Here is a 15,926-nt window from a genome sequence, read left to right on the forward strand (position 1 = left end):
GAAAGACGGTACTTCAAGCTTCAAACTTCAACTACCCGAGCACAACACAGCTACGGCCTTCAGTTTAGAGACTTAACACTTTCTCTTTATAGTCGTGCAAAATAAGATGGAATGAGCTAACAGCCCAGTAAGCAGATCTATGCCATTGGATCCCAACTATTATAACAATGCTAACAGTTAACAGTGCACACTTATTCACCGAATATCAAGGGAGAGCTCTCTAGAATGCCTTTAAGTATTCTAACAGTATAATAAGAACAACAGTTCAATACATAGAGTATAAGTCATAAATCATTTTACTTTAGGCAGAATAGTAAGGTTACCTAATCACAGTTATATAAACTAGAGGGGCCTAGTAGAAGGTCCATTGGTCAGGTTAAGCCAATCTTACCGCCTGAAACCTTTACCCTCATTCAGGAGAGAGGATAATGACAAGTGGGTGCCCCACTTCGTAATGCCCTCACACACACACATACGTCCCTAGTGTGCTTTGGGGTATTTGATAGGCAGAGGCCATGCAAGACACGACCCTCTCATGTGCCTTCCCACGAGAGAGCGTTACACTACCATTGGGTGACCCAATGCATAGTGCTAATAACAATTGGGGGGTGCGACCCACCCAATCTCTCACTTTTACTTCTGGACCCCAGTCCTATCATTGGGGTCGAGATACACTCAACGGTTGTTGGTATCCAGTATCCAACTACCAATGGGTGACCCGTTGCATAGTGGTCAGTCACAGTATATCACAGTATAGCAGTACCACAACGTGTCACAGAATAATAGTCCCTACTATCAATGGGGGGTCCATTGCGTAGTGGTCAGTATTACATTATCATGCTTCTAGTGTCATCGTAACAGCAGTATCACAGTAATAGTAGCAGTATCACAATAATAGTGGCAGTATCACAGTAGCAGCAGCAATATCACATTAACAGTGGCAGTATCATAGTTACAGTAGCAATATCACAATAACAGTGGCAGTATCACAATAACAATAGTAGTATCACAAACAATGGTAGTATCACAGTAACAATAGCAGTATCACAATAACAGTGGCAGTATCACAGTAACAATAGTAATATCATAGTAACAATGGCAGTATCGCATAAACAGTAGCAGTATCACAGTAATAGTAGCAGTATCACAATAACAATAGCAGTACTCAGTTAAGCATTACAGCTCAATTTTATGCAATTATAGGCAATGACGTGCACTCACAATTAGGGTCGTAACTTTTGGTCCATTTGGAATTTGAAGACTGTCCCAAATCAAAGTTTATACTAGACACAACCATATTTCAAATGGGGGTTGTTTGAAGACAATTGGACCCCATTTGACCTCTTAGAGGTTCAAGGACATAGGGGTTTACTAGTTATACCCTGTTGTGTACATGGAACAATGACATACGTTATTTCGTATCACGGTAATTCTCAAACTGTGAAGTATTTTGAGACAATTTCAAAATAAATATTTAAGACAAGACACATATATATTTCTAACAAGGTCAATTTGAAAAATTTGGACTCTATTTGGTTGTTCAAAGGCCCATGCCAAATAAGGGGAAAAATTCTGATTTTTATCAAAACTGTCCACAGTAACCTATCTTCATAAAATAAGGCCTAACTTTCAATCTAAGAAGAATTTCAAAATACTTTCTTCATGCAAATTTTTTCCCACTCAAGGATCTAATGGTTGTGGTTTGATAGGAAATGGACCTCCTTTTGTTAGTTAAAATCAGCGAATACAGCAGTGTCAGTGGAAAAACCCAGCAAAAGCAATCAACAGTGACCTATACACATATTTTGAAAAATAAGTTCATTTTTATAAAGAATTTTGACAGTGAGTAAACACGAACATTTTACTAGGCTCACATATATTTCCAATGGTGGTGATTTGAGGTCTATCGGACCTTGTTTGGTTATTTAAATGCCCCTACAAAAATGTGTATATTCCTGAAATTTCTCAATAATGCCACACATACCTCAAGAACATGTTCTCTAACCTCAATTTCATTCTGAAGAACATGATAAAAACTATGCTCTCACAATGTACACACATAGACATGTGTTTCATACCCAATTTACGAATCATATATTCATTTTCAGCATCCGCATTCATCATAAAACAAAAGCCCCAAATTTCAGTGAACAAGGCATAAGAAGTCACCACATCACGTGCACTTCCATTACTCATCTAATAAGCTTAAATCCATGCATCCTTATGACTATAATGTAATGTTGATGGATCCACTTACTTGAACAACAAAAGTGCCTTCTTCAAACCTTCTCTCACAACCCTCTTTTACTCCAACAATGGCTGCCTCCCACAGTAGCTTCTCCAAACTTTGCCTTAGAGAGAGAGAAGAGATGAGGGAAGAATGAATGGCGTGGGTGAGAGGGAAGGCTTAAGTACACATGAGGTTGGGGTGGCTGTACAAGTGGCGCCAAGCCTAGACAAGTGGCAGTTAAAACAGCATACACTCAACAGGTGGCACTCATAATCCACGCATGTCAGGGAGACAGCCAGCTTTATGCACATGGCGAAACACAACCCGCGCTGACTTTCTCTCTCCACAGCCGGTGTCGGTCCATCTCTCTTCATAGCTAGCGCTAACCATCTCTCTCTTCAGAGCCAATGCTGGTTCATCTCTCTTCACAACCGACACTGGTCCATCTCTCTCTTCACAGTCGACGCTGATCCATCTCTCTTCACAGCCGACGCTGGTCCATCTCTCTCTTCACAGTCGACGCTGGCCCATCTCTCTCTTCACAGCCGGTACTGGCCTATCTCTCTCTTCACAACCGGCGCTGGCTCTTGAACCACAGACGGTGTTGCCCCCTTTTTAACGTACTCCTACCGCCGTGCATGATACTGTGGCAGGGAAATTTTCGTCGTTACATCATCCCCCACTTAAAAAAAAAAAATTTGTCCTCAAAATCATTAACCCAATGAATTGAATAAATGGGGTATTTAACCTGGATCTGATCTTCTCATTCCCACATGGATTCTTCCCTCTAATGATACTGTCACAAAACCCGGACTAGGGGGAGATCTTTATTATGTAACACTTTAATTCTTTTGTCCAGTATCTATTGGTTGTTCAACATAAGTCAAATCTTCCCTAATCAGGATCAACTGATATTTCATGACGTAGGATGGATCGGGCTGATACTTTCTCAATAGTGACACATGAAACACATCATGAATATTCGCTAACTCGGGCGGCAAGGCCAATCGATATGCCACGACTCCAATCCTTTCTAGAATCTCAAAGGGTCCAATAAATCGTGGACTCAGTTTCCCTTTTTGCCAAATCTCATTATGCCCTTAATTGGTGATACCTTAAGAAAAACCCGATCACCTATTTCAAATTCTTGACCTCTTCTTCGATTGTCGGCATAATTCTTCTGTCAACTTTGGTTTGTTTTAAGTCTTTCTCGGATTAGAGCGATCTTTTTTGAGGTTATTTGAACAATCTCTGGCCCTATATGTCTCCTTTCACTGACCTCGTCCCAACATATAGGCGATCTGCACTTCCTCCCATATAATGCTTCAAAAGGTGCCATCTGGATATTGGCTTGGAAATTTTAGTCCTTACAAGTACATTAATGGATTTTTTATCTGTAACACATCAAATTGGAATTATATTGTCTTTGAGGCATTTGTGTTCAGAGGTCCCCGACAATCAATATCTAAAGTTATAGTCAATAGGATCTATGCTTACTTTGTGTCAGCTATTTTTCCTTGTTGAGGTCACTACAATGTTACCTAGGACTTTAGTGTAGTCATCTTCGGCTTTTGGGTTTGGTTTTCAATTGTATGGGAACTTGAGTTAAGAGATACTTGATGGTAAGAAAAATCTAGTTAATTATTTTTTTCCAAAGATCGGGTTCCCTTTTGGGTGTTCAGCCTAGTGGCCTTTTTTTTTTTTTTTTCCAATGCTCAGAGTTCCTTTCGAATGTTCTGCCCAACATATTTATTTATTTTTATTGTTAATCTTTTCTTTTTAGAGAAGACAAAGAAAGAGGAGGCGAAGAAGAAGAGCTAGTGGTGTTTTTTCCTTCTAGGCACTTCGTCTTAAAAACAAATGAGAACTCGATTAGTCATCCTTTCTCCAAGTGGCAAGGTGGTTATAATCTTAGTTATCTTTAGATTTTCCTTGCCCTTGGTTGATATTCCACATTTATTTGATAGTGGTTGCTGAATTTATATTGGATTTTTCCTCATTGATTTGCTTCACTTGGACCTTGATCTTCAGACTTGGATTCACTCTCAGTTCATAGTCCTTCAATCTCTTGTTGGGTTGGTTAAACTCTTTAGTTTATTTCCCTTAAATGGGTATTTTTTTTTTAGGCCATCAAGGCCCTAGAGTGGGGTGCCTAAGTAGCGCGTGGATGCCCCACTTGGCTATTTGAAAGGGACCCAACTCATTTTTTATAATCTTTTTCATTTGCAACTTCATGTTGGTCTTCAACGCTTATGAAATATGTGGCATGCTGGGAGTTGTCGGATAAGGCGAGGGCCTCAACAATTGCCCATGTCGTAATATTATTATCAAATGAGTGTGTCCTTATCAATTAGTTTGGTGGGGCTTCCCCTGTAGGGTCTTCGTTATTGGATGAGATTGTTCCTATCACTATGTTAAATGGGATTGACTCTATTATACTTTTATTGAATGGGACGATCCCCATCGAGCTGATGGATGGGGCTGCTTTAGTTGAACTTCTTCGACACTTTCTGTTTCAAGGGGTATATCCACTTGAATATGGGTGACCCTAATTAATGGAGTCATACCCCCCGCCCTTGTCTTCTTCTTGGGGTTCTTCATCCCATATAGGTGGATTTCTATAATGTCTTATGGAAGCGGCCTTGGTGGTCCCCATAGAATTTCAAAAGGCTCAACTTTTAACTAATTTAAACTTCATATGAACCTCGAAGTTGTTTTTTGTTTTTAATTTCATCAAGAAATTTCTTTGCAAATTGTATTGCCCATTCAATTGGGGCAATTGTTCCTTCATGAATATTATGCCCAAGGAATCTTATTTGGGTTAGCAGACACAATTAATCCAGCCCTTTTGACTGTTTTTAGAAAGATATAATGTTGTTCTAGGGATTCAGAAAAAATAAGAACATCAATATAAACAATAGCAAAACTGAACATACCTCTACTAGTACGAGTGGTAAGGTTAGAATAAACAATAGTGAGGAAATAGTAATAAATAATATAGAAAAACAACTCCAAAATTAGAACTTTCCTAGGGTCCCCTCATGTGATTTTATCGATAATGATCATTTGAATTTAGAAGTGATTATATTATAAAACCTGTTGAAAAAACTATTCTAGTTAATGAATCTCAAAATAGATTCAAGTTATTGTCGAGATCTCTAATGGAAGAACATCATAAGAAAAAATATAACTATTTGAATATCTGTTTTATCCAAGTTGCGATAAAACCTTTAATCAAAACAGGGTTAAACAACACAATACTTCTATGTTTAAGAGATTGTAGGCATAAGGAATTCATTGATTTCTTACTAGGGATTGTAGAATCTAGTCTAAGTGAAGGACCTATTTACTTTAATTGTTTACCAAATTTTTCAGTCTCATTAACAAATAAAAATATCCTCAAGGTTCTAACTTTAAACCTAAAAACTCAAGGATTTGGTATGGATATAGGATCCCAAAATCTAGCCATAGTCTATAGAATATGTTATAAGGTTATGACTACGATTTGTCCAGATGTTAAAAGGATTGATGAAAAGGGACAAACAGTATTTTTCCAAACTAATGTAGGACAATTCAATTTAATAACTCCCAGAACTATTGCTTGGAATAAAATCAAGTTACCTGATAAGTGGAACCTACAAAATGAGGTTCAACCATGACCTCTTGAAAATAAGGAGGTTGAACAAATAATTGGAAATGATTATCGAGAAATTGAGATCCAATTTACCCCACTAAGAAGTGTTAGAATAAATATAGATGATGGTCAGATCAAGATTCCCTCTAGGGTTTTATGATCTTCTATCCCTCAAAGTGAGCATGAAAGAGATCATGAAAGAATTATTTTAGAAGGAATCAAGACTATCGATGGATAAGTAGAGAAACCTTATTATATGGTAGAAACTCCTGGATCCTCAATATATCAGGAAGAACCAAGAAATCCTACTTGTCTTATATTGTTAAATATGGTATTTGACCTCAATGTATTAAGTAAAGAAAGAGTATTTGAAATGGATAATGGCTATAAAAATGAATTTTACTTTGAAGAAAATAGGGAAATAAGGAAATGGTACCATAATGAGTTTAAAGAAAAGCTCATGGTCAAATTTTATGAAAAATTTATAAAATTTGTATAAGAAGAAAGAATTAACATACAATTATTTGAGTGGTTAGAGTATTTCTTAAAAGGTCAAGGAATCCAGATTCCTAATTTCAAAAAAGAATTAAACATGGCAGGAAAAGTGTTCCAAGTCTTTACTACCAAAGACGGGAAAGAAATCCACGTTGTCTATCCTCCTGGGGTGCCTTTGGATATTAAAGGGGTGAAAGTTGTTTCTTATATACTAGAGCCAAAAGAAATAAATCAAACTGCAACGGTTGAAATCATAAATCATGTCATTGAGCAAAACAATTATACAAAACTATATTTGAAATACTTAGATAAACAAGTTTCTAGAATATAATTCATGATTAACAAAGAAGATACCATAAAACAAAATCCTGAAAATATAGGTAAAATTCTAGAGATTAAGAATAAGGAAAAGGAACTAATTATGTTCAGACACCCTTCTGAAGTTCCTTATAAGACTTTTAAATTTAATCCTATTAGTAGTGAATTCCTAGATCAACTTACTGCCAAATTGTCTCAATTAGACATTAATATAGAAGACCCTCAGGGCTCAGGTCAGGCCTTAACTCTACAAGATATTGCAGAAGATTATTTGGAAGAAGAGTTAGCCAAAATTGAAAAGCTATTTAATTCCAACCTAGATTTAAACAAAATTATTTATGGAACTAAAACAGTTCCTACTGCCTCCAAAAAAATGTATTACCCTAGGCCTTCACCAGGAGACCTTCAGTATGAAGAAGAAGCCACAGGAGGGGCGGAATATACTGGTAGATCCATAGTCGAATGGAATATTGATGGGATGTCCAAGCATCAAATCATAAATCTAATGAAGCATATGACTATGTATGCCACGACCTCAAAGAATAACGGCAATAGAGACCCAGACATTGTTAAAGTAATTGTTTGTGGATTTACTTATCAACTTAAAGATTGGTGGGATTTTGTCTGGGATGAGCAAACTAGAAACCATATACTAACTGCAAAAAAGCAGTGAATAGTCTATATGAGCCCAGAAGACAAATAAGGAAACTTGGTGTATGAGGATGATGTTGTAAACACTCTGCTTTATACAATAACTCTACATTTTGTAGGTAGTAATATGTCACAGCTAAAAAAATCCAATGATTTATTATCAAACCATAGATATCCCACTCTTTCTTATTATAAATGGTATAAAGATGTTTCTGGTCAAGACTGCTAACCAGAGAAGAAGCAAAGGCAAACTACTTGAAGGAAAAGTTCGTCTCAAGAATCCCAAATCTATTTTCTGGAAAGGTAAAAACCAGACTGAAAAACAAGAATGATGGGATAATACCCTGGGAGGAATATGCATTAGAGCACCTCTCATCTGAAATTTGTGCTGAAGGACTAGCCCTATGCATTGATATTAGACTTAGGAAACAACAAGAAAAAGATAGAATAATAGGAAAGAAAGAATTAGGCGATTTTCGTGAACAATTTTGATACGAGACATTGGGAACAAGTTATACTTCTAAAAAGAAGAGGAAGGATAAATCTTATAAAAAAAGGATATAAAGAAAAGTCTTTTAAAACCGAGAATAAACCTTTCAAAAAGAAAAGGTCTAAATTTCCTAAAGAAGGAAATAAAATAAAAATCCTTATCTGTTGTAATTGTGGAAAATTATGATATTATAAAAACAAATGCGAAATTAAGAAGAAAATAAATTCTTGAGAAATAGACGAAAAGGTTAAACAACGAATCCTTCAAATTATAGCCGAAAAGGAGGCAGAAGATGAAGATTTAATCATGTCCAGTTCAGATGATAGCCGATCTGAAGAAGAAAAAAATAATGACAGTGACTGTAAATGTAATTATTATAAGGCTATTCTTAATATGAATGGTTTAGGGCTAAATGTGTTATCTAAGGAAGAAAACCTCATTATAAATCTTATAGATAAGATTGAAGATATTCAAGCTAGAAAAGAGGCATTGCAACAATATATCAAAATGACTAAGGAAAGCCCAAAGTCTAAACCAATAAATCAGTCTCAACAAGAACCTTATAATTTCAAGAATATCCTAGATAGGGTTCAAAAGAAAGGTAACATAAATAAGGAACCCAATGTTTAGGAACTTAGGCACGAACTAAATGAAGTTCGCAATGAATTAATAGCTCTAAAAAATAGGGTTAATATCCTTGAATTAACAAATGACTTTTCTAAGCAAAAACCAGAATACCAAGAAAGTAAAAAATTGTTTGAAGAAAAAATGGAAGAATACAAGACCAATCTTCTTGAAGAAAATCCTCAAAATAAACCTCAGGCCTCAAATGAGCCTCAGGTCTCTATCCAAAATATGGGTCAAACCCTTACGTCAAATCCAGAAGAAAATGATGTAAACACACTAGCAAAAGAAAAATAAAAAGATCTAAAATACATAAACATGATTGATAAGGTAATAACAAAAAATGGTATACTCTCACCACTGTGGGAGTACGCAAAGAATATAGTTTTCATACTATACCCCTTATTGATTCAGGAACTGATTTAAATTGTATTAATGAATGACTCGTACTTATAAAATACATTGACAAAACAACCCAAGTCCTTAATACTGCAGATGGAAGTAGAATGATAATTAAATACAAATTATCAGAAACTGTTATATGTAATAATGAGACTTGCTTTATTATGCCTTTCATCATGGTAAAAAATCTAAGCCAACCAGTTATATTAGGAACTACAATCCTTAACATGCTTTATCCCATAGTAAAATTGGATGACAAATAATAGAATCAGAAATCGAAGGCCGCAAAGTTAAATTCGAATTCATAAAAAAACCAAGATTTCAAGACATCAATCAAATAAAAGACAAGATACAAAACAAGGAAATTTTCCTTTTATCTCTTAAGGAAGAAATATGGTATAAGACAATTAGTGAAAATTTAAAAAACTCTAGAATTCAAAAAGAGATAAAGATTTCCAGCACAAGATTGAACAAGACATTGGTGTAGAAATTCCCAATGCTATCTGGGACAAGAAGTAGCATGTGGTAGAATTACCTTATGAGCCAAATTTTAATGAAAGACTATTCCCTACAAAATCTAGACCAATACAAATGAATAGCAGTTTATTAGAAACATGTAAAAAAGAAGTCCAAGAACTCTTAGATAAAGGCCTAATTAGGCCAAGCAACTATCCTTGGAGCTGCGTAGTCTTTTATGTTGAAAAGGCTGTGGAAATAGAAAGAGGTGTGCCTAGGCTAGTAATAAACTATAAGCCTCTCAAAAAAGCCCTTAGATGGTTCAGATACCCTATTCCTATGGATCTACTTAACTGGCTTCATAACACTGTTATTTTTTAAAAATTCGATATGAAATTTGGTTATTAGAAAATCCAGATTGCAGAAAAAGCCAGGTATAAGATGATGTTTACAATTCCTTTCGGGCATTATGAATGGAATGTAATGCCTTTTGGTCTTAAGAATGTCCTATCTGAATTTCAAAATCTCATGAATAATATATTCAATCGTTATACCAGTTTTACTATTGTTTATATTGATGATGTTCTTATTTTTTCTGAATCCCTCGAACAACATTGGAAGCATTTGAATATCTTTTTAAAAAACACTAAAAGATGGTGTATTAGTTGTCTTCTAAAAAGATAAAACTATTCCAAACCCAAATAGGATTCCTTGGGCATAATATCCATGAAGGAACAATTGTCCCAATTGAATGGGCAATACAATTTGCAGAAAAATTTCCCGATGAAATTAAAAAAAGCAAAATAGCTTCAAGGATCTTAGGAAGTTTAAAATATATTTCGGATTATGATAAAGATATGCCTTGGATTGCAAAACCTTTATTTCAACGACTTAAAAAGAATCCACCAAAATGGACAAATGGACATAAGGCAGTTAAAAAATAAAACTTACAGCTAAAGACCTGCCATGGTTAGCCATCCCTCATCCTAGGGCATTTTAAATAGTAGAAACAAATGCTTCAGAAATAGGATTAGAAGGGATTCTTAAGCAAAGATTTCCTAAAAATACAAAGAACAGTTGGTAAGATTCTTATCTATGGCTTGAAATTCAGCGCAACAAAAATATTCTACAATTAAGAAAGAGGTTTTAGCTATTGTACATTGCATCACTAAATTCAAAAGTGATCTTATTAATAAAAAGTTTTTGATAAGAACTGATAGTAAATCTGTCAAAGAAATTTTAGAAAAAGATATGAAAACTTAGCTTCGAAACAAAGTTTTGCACGATGGCAAGCTATCCTCTCCGTCTTTGATTTTGAAATCGTAAAAAGAGAATCAACTTCTCTACCTGATTTCTTGACTAGAGAATTTTTGCAGGGATAGAAGAAAGCTGAAAATGATCTAGAATCTAGATAAAGCATTAATCCAGAGTCCAACTAAGACACTAGTTAGTGGAGCCACTTCTTCATTGTCCTAAAATAAGACTTCACTAAAACATAATACTATCTCCAGAATAATGGCAAAGACTCAAAGTGCACCCATTCCATTATCACAAATGATTCCTTATATAGAGACGTCTGTTATTCTTGTGATATACCTAAAAGATATACTTGTGATATACCTAAAAGATATACCTGTGATATAGATATACCTATGATATAGATATACCTGTGATATAGATATAGATATACCTGTGATATAGATATAGATATAGATATACCTGTGATATAGATATACCTGTGATATAGATATAGATATACAGTGCACATATTATTACAATCTTCAAAAGATTTTCCTAACTGGTTTAAAAGCTGGCTCTTAGTATGGCGATCAAATCCTGATATTCTCCCAAATGAGGTGCTAATAGCCCAATAATTATAACAAGCATATTCTTAAAAAGGACTTCCATATTTACTTTATGCCCTTATACGAGGTCTCTTGGATCATAAAATGGTTAAACATAATCAATCCTGATGAAGACATATGGGATTATATTCCCAAATTACATAGACAAATATATATAAAATGGTGGGATAGATATGATACAATATGTTTTGCACTAAAAATATGGTACTTAAAGGTATCCCTCAAAAAACCCTGAAGCCACAACGTTCACAAAACAAATTAACAAATTATGTTAACAATACAAAATCAAAACCCTACTTTAAAACAATTCTTATCAGTATTAGATGAGGCATATGATATGTCCACCTCAGCCATATCAACTTTAGAAGAAGAAGAAGAATAAGACTTTCCAGAGGAAGGAAAAGGTTATGATCCAAATTATACCTAACCACAACGATAAAAGAAAGCTTAATAAAGCAGAAGGGACGAATCGACTCCATCCATCATCCAGGACATGTGTCTTAAAGAGAAGATATTTTCTAAAAATAAGATCGACAAAATCTACTGTGGTGGTCACTTTCACTGTAGCAGTCACCTTTATACTATAGCGGACTTAAGAAGGGTTGAAGTCCATTGAGAGAATTGTAGCGGACTTAAGAAAGGTTGATGTCCACCGACAGTTCTGTAGCAAATTTAAGAAGGATTGGAGTCCGCTAATACTTTTAGGCAGATTTGAATATGTTTCAAGTCCGACTCTAACCTCTATATAAGGGGAGGCAAGCCTCGTTCATGAGCAACGGAAAAATCTTACAAGTGTCTCTTGGTAATAGCTTAAGTGTTTGCTTTCTGAGTGTTTCGTTGTAATAGTTTGAGTGTGCCTTTCTGAAGTTACCATCTGTATATCTGGTGGTGTGTCAAGTACCCTGAGTTCTTCCCTCGTCCAAATATGTAAGTTTCTTTAAGTTTGTTATGGGTGATTTATATATTTGTGTCTTTTCATTCCGCACTGAAGAGAATCCTAAGACTCTTCAATTTGGTTGTATAAGGTTTGCTGAGTTTTGTGAACTAATGAATTATATCAGGTTTTGTTATGTTTATTGATTGTGCACATAAACATTTCATTCATTATTGTTGTATCTTTTTTAGTCTTACTTCCGAGAACAATTTGGGAACGAGGCTTTGGGAACAGTTATACTTGTAAAAAGAAGAATGAGGATAAATCTTATAAAAAGGATATAAAGAAAAGTCTTTTAAAACTGAGAATAAACCTTTCAAAAAGAAAAGGTCTAAATTTCCTAAAAAAGGAAATAAAAGAAAAATTCTTATCTATTATAAGTGTGGAAAATTTGGATATTATAAAAATAAATGCAGAATTAAGGAAAAAATAAATTCTTTAGAAATAGACATAAAGGTTAAGGAAATGGTTATTGGTGCATTGAAGATGAAGATTTAATCATGTCCAATTTAGATAATAGCCTATTTGAAGAAGAAGAGAATAGTGATAGTGATTGTAAATGTAATTATTATAAGGCTATTCTTAATATGAATGGTTTAGGGCTAAATGTGTTATCTATGGAAAAAAGCCTCAATATCGATCTCATAGATAAGATTGAAGATATTCAAGCCAGAAAAGAGGCATTACAACAATATATCAAAATGTGAATAGCAGGTTATTAGGAACCTATAAAAAGGAAGTCCAAGAACTCTTGGATAAAGGCCAAGCTACTTTACTTGGAGCTGCCCAGCCTTTTATGTTGAAAAGACTGTAGAAATAGAAAGAGGTGTGCTTAGGCTAGTAATAGACTATAAGCGTCTCAACAAAGCCCTTAGATGGATAAGATACCCTATCCCCAAGAAAATGGATTTACGTAACCAGCTTCATAACGCTGTTACTTTTTCAAGATTTGATATGAAATCTGGTTATTGGCAAATCCAGATTGTAGAAAAAGACAGGTGCAAGATGGTGTTTACAATTCCTTTCGGGCATTATGAATAGAATATAATGCCTTTTGCGCTTAAGAATGCCCCTTCTGAATTTCAAAATATAGCATGAATAATATATTCAATCCTTATATAGGTTTTTTTATTGTTTATATTGATGATGTTCTTATTTTTTCTGAATCCCTAAAACAGCTTCGGAAGCATTCGAATATCTTTCTAAAAATAGTCAAAAGGGTTGGATTAGGTTTGTCTGCTAAAAAGATAAAACTATTCCAAACCCAAATAAGATTCATTGGGCATAATATCCATGAAGGAACAATTTCCCCAATTGAATGGGAAATACAATTTGAAGATAAATTTCTTGATAAAAATAAAAACAAAAAACAACTTTAGAGGTTCTTAAGAAGTTTAAATTATATTTCATATTATTATAAAGATTTAGCCTTGAATTACAAACATTTATTTCATCGGCTTAAAAAGAATCCACCAGAATGGATAAATGAACATACTAAGGCAGTTAAAAAAATAAAACTTAAAGCTAAAGAGCTACCATGCTGAGCCGTCCCTAGTAAAAACAGATGCTTCAAAAATAGGATTAGGAGGGATTCTTAAGCAAAAATTTCCTAATAATAAAAAAGAACGGTTGGTAAGATTCACTTCTATGGCTTGGAATCCAGCACAACAAAAATATTCTATAGTTAAGAAAGATGTTTTAGCCATTGTACATTGCATCACTAAATTTGAAAGTGATCTTCTTAATAAAAAGTTTTTGGTAAGAACTGATAGCAAATCTGTCAAAGAAATTTTAATAAAAGATGTGAAAAACTTAGCTTCAAAATAAATGTTTGCACGATGGCAAGCTATCCTCTCTGAGTTTGATTTTGAAATAGAGCATATTAAAGGAGAATCAAATTGTTTGCCTAATTTCTTGACTAGAGAATTTTGCAGGGACAGAAGACAGCAGAAAATGATACATAATCCAGATAAAGCACTAATCCAGAGTCCGAATAAGATATTAGCTAAATGAGCCGCTTCTTCATTGTCCTTAACTAGGACTTCACCAAAACAAGATATTATATCTAGAATAATGGCAATGACTCAAAGTCTATTCCATCATCACAAATGACTCCTTATATAGAAACGTCTATTATTCCTCTGATAATAATAGAAGAGGATCATGTGGCTCAAATGCCAAGAACAATGGCTGAGATATACCTAAAAGATCAAATGCACCCTAATATGTGACGGAAAGATGGGGAGTATTTTGAAAGAATACTGACCGAAACATAGTCGATATATATAAAACACCATTATAAAAACCATACTAAGTTGGCATACTAAAAATGACGATATTAAATATCATGTCTTATAAAGAATAGGTTTGGTTTCGTTAAAACCAAGATACTTGCAAAGTAATACTTCTAAAATCAGAGCATATAATTATTATGATTATATCAAAGCTTGAAATATAATATGTTCATATCAAAATACAGTTGCAGCTCATAGTTGGTTTTTAAAGTTTTGATTATTACAATCTTCAGAAGATTTTCCTAACTGGATTAAAAGCTGATTCTTAGTATCGGGATCAAATCCTGATATTCTCCCGAATGAAGTGCTAATAGCCCAACAAACAATTGCAGATTATAACAAGCATGTTCTTAAAAGGGATTACCATATTTACTTTATGGCCTTATACGAGGTCCCTTGGATAATAAAAAGGTCATATATAATCAATCTTGATGAAGACATATGAGATTATATTCCCAAATTACAGAGACAAATATCTATAAAATGGTGGGATATATATGATACAAATATGTTTTTCTCCAAAAATTTGGTACGTAAAGGTTTCCCTCAAATAACCCTTAAACCACAAGGTTCACACAAAACAAATTAGCAAATTATGTTAAAACAAGATAAAACACCCTTAGTTGTTCTGGGTTCCTGACTTTGGACAGAGCCAATTTAAAAAATTTTGAATTTCTTTTAAGCAATTACCTTTGTAAAATCTAACTTTAAAAATGCAATAGTAGATGGAGAATCATAAACATCTAACAATCAATCAATATTAAATATTAAAGGTAAAATTATAAAACTGTTATTAAGAGCTATTTAACATCCAACCTATATTTTTTTATCTAATTACAAATATCTCATCATTCCTTTTTATCAAATCTCAAATAATCTATTGAACAACACATCAAAATGGAGTTTGAAAAGGACCCGGATTCTTTGTGGCCAAGCCCGTATATGTAGAAATGCAGGCTTCTTAATAAATCTATTTTTGAGATGGCTTTTTGGACTTAATTTTTAAGGACATGTAATCTCTAAAATGGAGATCATGATATCTAAGTTGATAACAATTCCCAACCTGTCTGTCATTATATTCCTAGACAAATCTCTCGAGAAAGGTTGCTTGAATTAATTCTATCTACATGGGTGACAAATTATGAACCTCTTCAAAATCAGCCATTGATGCAATCAGATTCTAGAATGATTAGAATGCCAGATGGAACTGTACAGATAAACTTTCAAAATCAAAGGATAACAGAGAACCAGACTAGAGAAATATTTCCAACCCAATTTTATGGATTACTTTAAAAAAGTCCATGTTGTTGCTTTTGATAAAACAAAAAAGCCAGTTTATGAACAAAAAACTGTCGATGGTCATAACTGGTTTGATACTTGTGATTGCTATACTTGTTGTGATTTACAGTCTATTGAAAATATGATAATTTGGTAAACAAAAAGCTGTTTTAGGACGATCATCAGGAAGAATTCCTATTTGCCAAAAACCTGATTTTAAATTAAATTTAGAAAAGATATGTACATGTGAGATTT

Source organism: Amborella trichopoda, chromosome 6 (genome assembly GCF_054954075.1).
Source record: "Amborella trichopoda isolate Santa Cruz 75 chromosome 6, AtrichopodaSantaCruz75HAP2 v2.0, whole genome shotgun sequence".
Classification (NCBI taxonomy): domain Eukaryota; kingdom Viridiplantae; phylum Streptophyta; class Magnoliopsida; order Amborellales; family Amborellaceae; genus Amborella; species Amborella trichopoda.